Source organism: Myotis daubentonii, chromosome X (assembly GCF_963259705.1).
Source record: "Myotis daubentonii chromosome X, mMyoDau2.1, whole genome shotgun sequence".
Lineage (NCBI taxonomy): Eukaryota > Metazoa > Chordata > Mammalia > Chiroptera > Vespertilionidae > Myotis > Myotis daubentonii.
Genome location: NC_081861.1, coordinates 23,528,508 through 23,537,946, shown reverse-complemented (window position 1 = coordinate 23,537,946; position 9,439 = coordinate 23,528,508). Strand labels below are relative to the sequence as shown.

General features: G+C 42.7%; 1 non-coding gene across 1 annotated transcript; it reads right to left on the bottom strand.

Moving 5' to 3' along the window:
- Window positions 1–1,667: 1,667 nt before the first annotated feature.
- LOC132225370 (U6 spliceosomal RNA) lies at window positions 1,668–1,771 on the bottom strand. Its single transcript, XR_009450885.1, has one exon. It is a non-coding gene; the product is annotated as a U6 spliceosomal RNA (small nuclear RNA).
- Between the last annotated feature and the right edge of the window lie 7,668 nt (window positions 1,772–9,439).

Genomic DNA, 9,439 nt, shown 5'->3' with positions numbered 1-9,439 from the left:
AGACATCCTGCTCCACGTGGCCTCTCTTCCTCCAGCAGGTTTTCTTGGGCTCACTCACCTGAAGGTGGTTACAGGGTTCCCAAGAGCATAAAGGAAAACCACAAAGAACTTGCACAGTTTCTACTCTTTGACATTATTTTGGTCAAACACATCAATTATAAAAATAATTTTGAATGGATTAAATAATATCAATAGCAGTGATGACGATAACAATTAATTTTCTATGTTTAATTTGCTCTGGGCAATATTCTAACCATTATATATAACTTATTTAATATCATACCATATGAGGTAAACACTGTTGTTATCCTTTTTTACAGCTAAAGAAACAGTAGAGATTTATCAGATATTTACCCAAACAAGCAGAATCTACTACATGAAATCTATGAAATGCCTTTGATCCTAAAGTGGAGAAGGGCAACACAGTACTGTGATATACAGAGCAGTCATTCCAATTGGCTGATTTCACTTTTGGGCTTTAAATCATTGAGCAATGCTGCTGCTAATGAGAAGTTTATTTAATTTGATCATTTTATCAAACAATTGAGAGTTAGATTTTATTTGAACTCTACACATGTTATGGCCTTCAGTACACCTTTATTCATGGAACTTTACCATATTTTATTCACTAAGGGATTCCTAAACCAAAATAATTTCAGTTGAAAGATTAATCTGGTACAGTCAAACCCACTGTTGTGCAGTAGAGCAGAAATGTTAGGCATCAAGGCAGTTTATATTTGGATAGAAGTGGATTTAGTTACTGAAATGTCTGCCTTTTACTTCAATGATTGCTTTTCTCCAACTTTCCTTGATAATTAGAAATTACTTATTTATGGCTATCCAAATACTACAAAGGCAGCATGAATTTTGCATGCCATGTTATACAGCTAAGAACTAACTAACCAACTGTCCCCTCTAACAGCCATTTCTGGGAGTATGTGAGAGCAATGTTGTTTCAACATTTTCACCTTACTTATAGGCAGGATGGATGTTTGTTTGGTCAGTCTGGCTGGATGGGTATTATCTTTTGCCCTCACTACTCAAGTCATACTTGACAAAGAGGCTGATTTGGTCATGAGAATGCAAGTTTTCTACCCTCTCATACTAGAATTTCCAAACAAATTTCTATAAAACAAAAAGGATGGTGAAATACCTTACAATGACAACATATGCATTTTTCATCATTGTGATATGGTAAGTGGCCTATAGTTGTATTTGTGAAATCTCAACGTTAAGCTCTAACAATTCCCTGTCAATTGTATTGTAGCTAGGACACTACAGATATGATTCATGATATAAACACACATTCCCTTTTCACTTAATAAAGTAAAATACAAAAGTAACTTCCCAAACTGGGACAATATTTAGTTAAATTCTTAAAAAACTGATATCACTGCATTATCAGAAAATTTTGGATGAGAAAGGGGGATGCGATCTACTTCCTCTGAAATAAAACATAGGCTTTAAAAAAATTATAATCATACTCCTAGGAAAGGTTACTGAGCACAAATAAAGTTTGAAAGTTTCCCCAATTAACAACATCTAGCAAAATCAGAATATTAATTATTATTTTATTGTACTTATCATTTATTGATAATGTTAAATAAATGAAGCTCAATAAACAGATCTCTATGTTAGGCTTCTTGACCTCAGTATTATTGTTATTTTTTAATATAGCATGCTTCGTGAATTTGAGTGTCATTCTTGTGCAAGGGCCATTCTAATTTCTGTATCATTCCAATCTACACTAAGAAAAGACAAAGATGCTAATTGACTGTACCTTCGCTACACCCTAAGCCATGCCCACCAGCCAATCAGAGTGACTATATGCAAATTAACTCAGTCAAGAGGGCGGCTGGCAGCCACAAAGCTGGAGCAAGCAGGAGGTTTGGTTGCCCAGGCGATGGAGGAAGCCAAGCTTTCCCCCTGCTCTTAGCTGGCTGTGGCCTCTGCTCATGGCAACAAAGTTTCAATTACAGAAGACAAATAAATCCCAGATACCTGCTTCCAGCCAGCCTCCACTGGGAGCTTGGGTAGCTGGAGGCCGTGGCCAGCCTGCAAACAGCCATCAGCCCCTCACCCAGGCTGGCCAGGCACCCCAGCAGGACCCCCACCCTGATCCAGGACACCCTTCAGGGCAATCCAGCTGGCCCCCACCCATGACCAGGCCTCTATCCTATATAATAAAAGGGTAATATGCAAATTGACCCTAACAGCAGAACAACTGGGGATAACTGGTCACTATGACACACACTGACCACCAGGGGGCAGACGCTCAATGCAGGAGCTGCCTCCTGGTGGTCAGTGCGCTCCCACAGGGGGAGCTCTGCTCAGCCACAAGCCAGGCTGCCAGCTGCCAGCACAGCAGTGGTGGTGGGAGCCTCTCCCACTTCCTCAGCAGCACTAAGGATGTGGGACTGCAGCTTAGGCCTGCTCCCCACTGGCAAGTGGACATCCCCTGAGGGCTCCTGGGCTGCCAGAGTGATGTCTGACTGCCAGCTTAGGCCAATCCCCCAGAGAGAGGGCCTAAGCCAGCAGGTGGACATCCCCCGAGGGGTCCCAGACTGCAAGAGGGCACAGGCCGGGCTGAGGGACCCCCCCGCTGAATGCACAAGTTTTTGTGCATAGGGCCTCTAATATATATATATATATATATATATATATATATATATATATATACTAGAGGCCCGGTGCACAAAAATTTGTGCACTCGGGGGGGGAGGGGGGGTCCCTCAGCCTGGCCTGTGCCCTCTAGCAGTCTGGGACCCCTAGGGAGATAACGACCTGCTGGCTTAGGCCTGCTCCCGGGTGGCAGAGGGCAGGCCCAATCCCTAGGTGCAGCCCCTGGTCGGGCTCAGAGCAGGGCTGATTGGGGAGTTGGGGCGCCGCCCCCTGTCACACTCAAGGCAGGGTCGATGGGGAGGTTGTGGAGCAACCCCCTGTCACACACAGAGCAGGGCCCATCAGGGGGGTTGGGGCTCTGTACCCTGTCACGCACAGAGCAGGGCCCATCAGGGGGTTGGGGTGCTACCCTCTATCACCCACAGAGCAGGGCGGATCAGGGGGTTGGGGCGCCGCCACTCTCACACTCAGGGCAGGGCCGATGGGGAGGTTATGGCTCTACCCCATCACACACAGAGCAGGGCCCGTGGGGGAGGGGGGAGCTCCCCCCTATCAGGCACAGAGCAGGGTGGATAGGGAGGTTGTGGCCCCACCCCCTATCACACACAGAGCCGCAGGGCGATCAGGGGGTTTGGGCGCTGCCCCCTGTCACGCTGATCCCGGTGCCGGGAGGCATATTACCCTTTTACTATATAGGGTAGAGGCCTGGTGCATGGGTGGGGCCGGCTGGTTTTCCCTGAAGGGTGTCCTGGATCAGGGTGGGGGTCCCCACTGGGGTGCCTGGTCTGGGTGAGGGGCTGAGGGCTGTTTTCAGGCTGGGGGTGACTGAACTCCCAAATGCTCCTTTTTTCCTTTTTTTTTTTTTTTTTTTTTTAATTCTGGGCCAGCTTTAGCTTGAGGCTTGGCTCCAGCTCTTAGGCCTCCGGCTGAAAGTAGGTTTCTGGCCTTTGCTTACAATGTTGCCAATCTGCTGGCTGAAGTTGGGCGTATTTGTTACAATGTTTCTTAAACTGCCAGCTCAGAGGCAGCGGCAGGCGGGGAACGTTGGTTTCCTCCGTCACTGAGGCAACCAAGCCTCATGTTAGTTTCAAGCTGCCTGGCTGCCGGCCGCCATCTTGGCTGACAGTTAATTTGCATATCTCGCTGATTAGCCAATGAAAAGGGTATCGGTCGTACGCCAATTACCATGTTTCTCTTTTATTAGATAGGATATATATATATATATATATATATATATATATATATATATATATATATATACTAGGGGCCCGGTGCACGAAATTCGTGCACTGGGTGTGTGTGTGGGGGGCGGGGAGTGTCCCTCAGCCCAGCCTGCCCCCTCTCACATACTGGGAGCCCTCAGGCGTTGACCCCCATCACCCTCCGATCGCAGGATTGGCCCCTTGCCCAGGCCTGACGCCTCTGGCCTAGGAGTCCGGCCCGGGCAGCGGGGACCTGCAGTGGCAGCGGGGGGCGCCACGATTGTGTGGGCTCCGCCCCTGCCCCTGCAGGATGCCTCTGGCTGAGGCATCCGGCCCGGGCAGCGGGGACCCACAGCTGCAGCGGCCCCACGATCGTGGGCTTCGCTTTAGGCCCAGGCAAGGGGCCCCTAGCTCCTGGGACTGCCAGCTTCGACCGTGCCCAGCTCCCATCGCTGGCTCCACCCCTACTTTCTGCTATCACTGGCCAGGGCGGCAAAGGCGCCTGATTCTCCGATCATGGCTGGGCCCCCAGCTCTTAGCTCCCCAGCTCTTAGCTCCCCCCTGGGTTTCCGATCACTGTCAGTGGCAGAGGGCTTCTTCCTGCTTTCCCTTTCGCCTCCCTGCATTGTGCCTACATATGCAAATTAACCCCCATCTTGTTGACAGTTAACTGCCAATCTTAGTTGGCAGTTAATTTGCATATAGCCCTGATTAGCCAATGAAAAGGGTATCGTCGTATGCCAATTACCATTTTTCTCTTTTATTAGTGTTGATATATATATATATATATATATATATATATATATATATATATATATATATATATATATATATTACCTTTTTTGTAGATTAAATCAAGTTACAGCCAATAATTCATCAAATCCATTTAACAAAGCTTGTCAAGGCTTGGAGGATCACTCTCAATATTGTTTCTCCTTCATTTCTCTTCTCTTATTGAAACCTGTTTTGAGGGAAAGATTTGAAATTCATTTTCAAAAGTTTAATAAGGCTTCAGGTATTTGCTCCTCTAGGGACATTCTCATTTTGTTGTTGTTGTTTTGTTTTGTTATTTGTTTGTTTGTTTGTTTGTTTGTTTTCAGGAAAACAAGAAATCTTAAGCCAAAAGAATTAAACCCCAGTTATGAAATTTTACCAGCAATGAAATGAGCAGAACAATTAAGTTAAGTGCCCACTTTATTAGCGTTCTCTAGAGAAATAGAACCAATAAGGTTTGTGTGTGTGTGTGTGTGTGTGTGTGTGTGTGTGTGTGTGTGTGTGTGTAAATAAATTTATTTTAAGGAATTGGCTTTTGTAATTATGGGGGCTGGCAAATCTAAATCTGCAGTGTGGGCCAGCAGTTTGAACACCAGGAGAGCCAATTCTCCAGTTCCAGTCCAAAAGCAGTCTACTGGAGAATTCCCCCTTCCTCAGTGATAATGATCTCTTTGTAGTATTCAGACCTTCAAATGCATGAGGCCCATCCACGTTATGGAGAGCTATCTGCTTTACCCAAAGTTCATGGATTTAAATGTTAATTTCATCCATAAACATCCTCCAACTTGACACATGAAATTAACTACCTCACAGACCTTTGATAAAGACTACTGAAAATATGTTTCTATTTGTTTACTTCTTATATGATTTGTACCCTCCATTATATTGCAAACTTTTATTTGAAGTTCTGTTTAAACTAAAAATAGTCACATACCTATCCTAATATTTTAAATGTTATTTGATCTTCTATTTGTATACAGATATGAAAAAGAACTTATTGGAAATGATTGATCATGTCAAATTTGACAAATGTATATATTGAGCACTTATTATATGACTAGAGGCCCGGTGCACAAAAATTTGTGCACTCTGAGGGGTCCCTCAGCCCAGCCTATGCCCTATTGCAGTCTGGGACCCCTCTGAGGATGTCCACCTGCTGGCCCAGGCCCGCTCCCTGGGGGATTGGGCCCAAGCTGGCAGTCAGATCCCTCTGGCAGGCTGGCAGCCCTAGGGGGATGTCCACTTACCAGCAGGGAGCAGACCTAAGCTGCAGTCGGACATCCTTAGTGCTGCTGAGGAGGCGGGAGAGGCTCCTGCCACCACCTCTGTGCTGGCAGCCATCAGCCTGGCTTGTGGTTGAGCAGAGCTCCCCCTGAAGGAGCGCACTGACCACCAGGGGACAGCTCTTGCATGGAGCATCTGCCCCCTGGTGGTCAGTGTGTGCCATAGTGACCAGTCATTCCCAGTTGTTCTGCTGTTAGGGTCAATTTGCATATTACCCTTTTATTATATAGGATAGGGATTGTAGGAGAGATAAAAATAAGTAAGGCATAGTCTTTAGTGTCACATGGAAGGCAGAATATTAATACTCTTGTACAAGAAGTATAAACACAATCAAGGGGAATTCATAGAAGGGCAACATCACATCCCATTGAAATAATATATCCATTCTGTCTTCCTTTCCTTCAACAAATATTTATGAAGTTCTACTACTAGGTCAATCATTATTTTATTTTCTGGAGATACAGCAGTAAAAAAAGTAAACTCCCTGTCCTCATGGAATTTGGTTTCTAGTGGGGGAGACAGACACCAAACATGAAAACAGGTAGGGTGGTTTCAGGTCCTGATAGTATTTCACATACTGGGGTAATGGGAGAGAAGGTTATTGGCATTGTAATTTAAGTTAGAGTGGACAGGCCTTTCTTTCTACAGAGTGGCATTTGAGCTAACGCCTGAGTGATGAGAAAGGGTTATCTATGCCTATGTCTAAATGAAAAGCATTCCAGTTAGAGGGAATAGAAAATATAAAGCCTCTGTGGAAGAAATGAGATTGGGATGAGTCAGATGAGTCCAAATATATTATAATATTTTATGTCCAAGGTAGATTCTTTTGCTTACTTTTCATTTTGTACAAGTAATGAACAATTAAATACATTATGAAATATCTATCTAAAATGATGAAGAATAGGGGCGAGGTCATCAGCGGGACTATCCAGAGTACATACAAAGCAGTGAAAGTCCTCTTTCCTCAAAGACTTTTGCTTTCTAATTTCAAAATGTGAATAATACAAATAATTCTGTTTTAAAATGTTTTTATTGATTTCAGAGAGAGGAATGGAGAGGGAGTGAGATAGAAACACCAATGAGAGAGAATCATCGATTGGCTGCCTCCTGCACACCCCTCCTGACCAGGAATCAAACCATTACCTCCTGGTTCATAGGTTAATGCTCAACCACTGAGCAGCACTGACTTGGCTAAATAGTTATTTTTATACACTTCAGTAGATGATTAAGTCTATCCCATTCATATCAAAGTGAGAATAATCTTGATCAGGTAATGGAATTTTTTCTAGGTATACCAACACAATCTCAGGTAATTGGAAGGAGACTTAAAATTGTCTCATTGTAGTACTTCCTATGCTTCTGTCCCCACCAAGAGTTTGCTCACCTGAAATCATTATCCTTGCAGCACTTATTCCTTGGTCTGAGACCTATACCTATATCAGAGTTCTTAGTTATAGATAATAGAATCCATTCTAGCTAGTGTAAGTGGCAAGGGGTTGTTTATAGGTTGCAAACTTACAGAATGTCTTGGAGGGTGAGGGACCCAACCTTAGATATTGCACAGCCAGCAACAATACAACCAAGTGAAAAGCCCAACCACATCATGGGGCTTCTCTAGCAGAAATTCCACTAACACCACTGCCTATCACTCAGCACCTATGACTTTAGACAACAAATTGTAGAGCTTCCACCATAGTCTCCCTGGAAGATTCACTCTTTATTCAGAGCCCACCTCCCTCTGAAATATAACAGGCAAGTACATCTGACTAGTGAAGCCTAGATCATGGGCACAAGCTTAAATTCAAGGGAATCTGGGAAATGCAGTTTCATGGTTTCAAAACTTTTTGTAGGGGAAAGTATGGTAGAAGAGGATTGGAATGAATACTGAGTGTGAGACATTTTGCAATATTTTTCATATTTCCTCTCTGATCTTTCTTGAGATTAAACATCTCCAGTTGCTTTAAATGTCAGAGGATGTTATGTTTAGAATCTGTTCACCATCCTGGTCATTCTCCTCTGGGCATTATCTCAGTGCAGGTCCCTCAAAATGCCAAACCAAGAACAGGGTAAAATTACCAGGTATCTGTTGGCCTGTGCAAAATGAAGCATGTCTATCATCATTTTTAGATGCAGAACATCTAATAATACAGCTTCCTAATGCTCATGGAATCTAGTGAGTAAGGCAGCAAGATTTATTTACATGTCCCTCACTTTTTAAAGGCACATTACCCCAAAATTATACTACTGTACTTATACAGCTTGTTTTATACACAAAATCAGGACATTGAAATATGTCACTATTAAATTTCATCTTGTTAAAATAAAAATCCAAAACTTGATATCGAGAGGCTAAAAAATAGGCAAAATCTGTTTTCCAATATAAATAGTTATCTTTACTACCTTTGTCTCTACTAAGGTTTGGCTAAGCATGTCCACTATGTTCTAGCTCAATTCATTAATATAAATGATTAATGTGACAAGGCATAAGATAGGGACCCATTAGAGATGGGTTAATATTGATCTATTAATTAGAATAAAGATAAAAGAACCCAATATGTATAATCACAACTGTCTGGTCCAAATATATCCATAGAGAAGGCTTTATAAAGTGCCATAAAAAATCCAATTACATAATTTTCACAGAACACCCTTGATCTGTTAGTTTGATAAAATTCAACATAATCTATTACATCACCTTACCCCCAGAACAGATCTGCCTTTTGATTTCCCTGTTTCTGACAAAGAGGCCCTTTCTCCTTTAGGTCACCCAGGATTGAAAATTAAACATCTCTGATACCTTCAACTCCTTCTCCCCATGATCAACTAATCACTAAACCAGTTGTTTATTCTTCATTATAATGCTCTGGAAATTTTATGTCTCCATTTTATACTTTCAATACTCAAATCAAGGTCCTTATCACTTCAGAGATGGACCACTGTAAAAACTTAACTGATTTCCCTCATTCTTTTATGTAGTGACATTATGAAGAATGGCTCCCTTTTGTCCCAGTCACTCTCATGTATAATGCACTCTCCTACTTTCTCTGTACACATATAAGACATTTGGGGGAGGGGCTTTTTTGTCTATTTCAACCCTTCTGAAACCAACTTGAAGGCAAATATTATAGTACCAACCTCCCATTATTCTTCAAACAAATAATACAGAAATACTGCTTAATAGGTGTACAGTACACAAATACACTAACTAGCTGCTAACTAGAGATAGAATCCATTAACTCAATTCACTTATTATAGATAGCTATGGAATATTCATATAGCACCACAATTATGTGACGATAATTAGATGCAACTTTTTAGAATCAAGACCGCCACATTGAATTCATCTGAATGGTCTTGTGGTAAAGTATTAGGAATTTGTCATTTGAGAATCGTCCAAATATATAGGATGCTACTCCAAGTAGAAATCTATTGGCAGACAAAATGCCCTGAGTTCAATGCTTCATTTGCAGTGTTGGGCTAAATCTTATTTGGCAGTAAAATCCATCCAGAGACCTCTAGAGACTCATTAAAACAAGATAACACTGAAGCATAGCAAA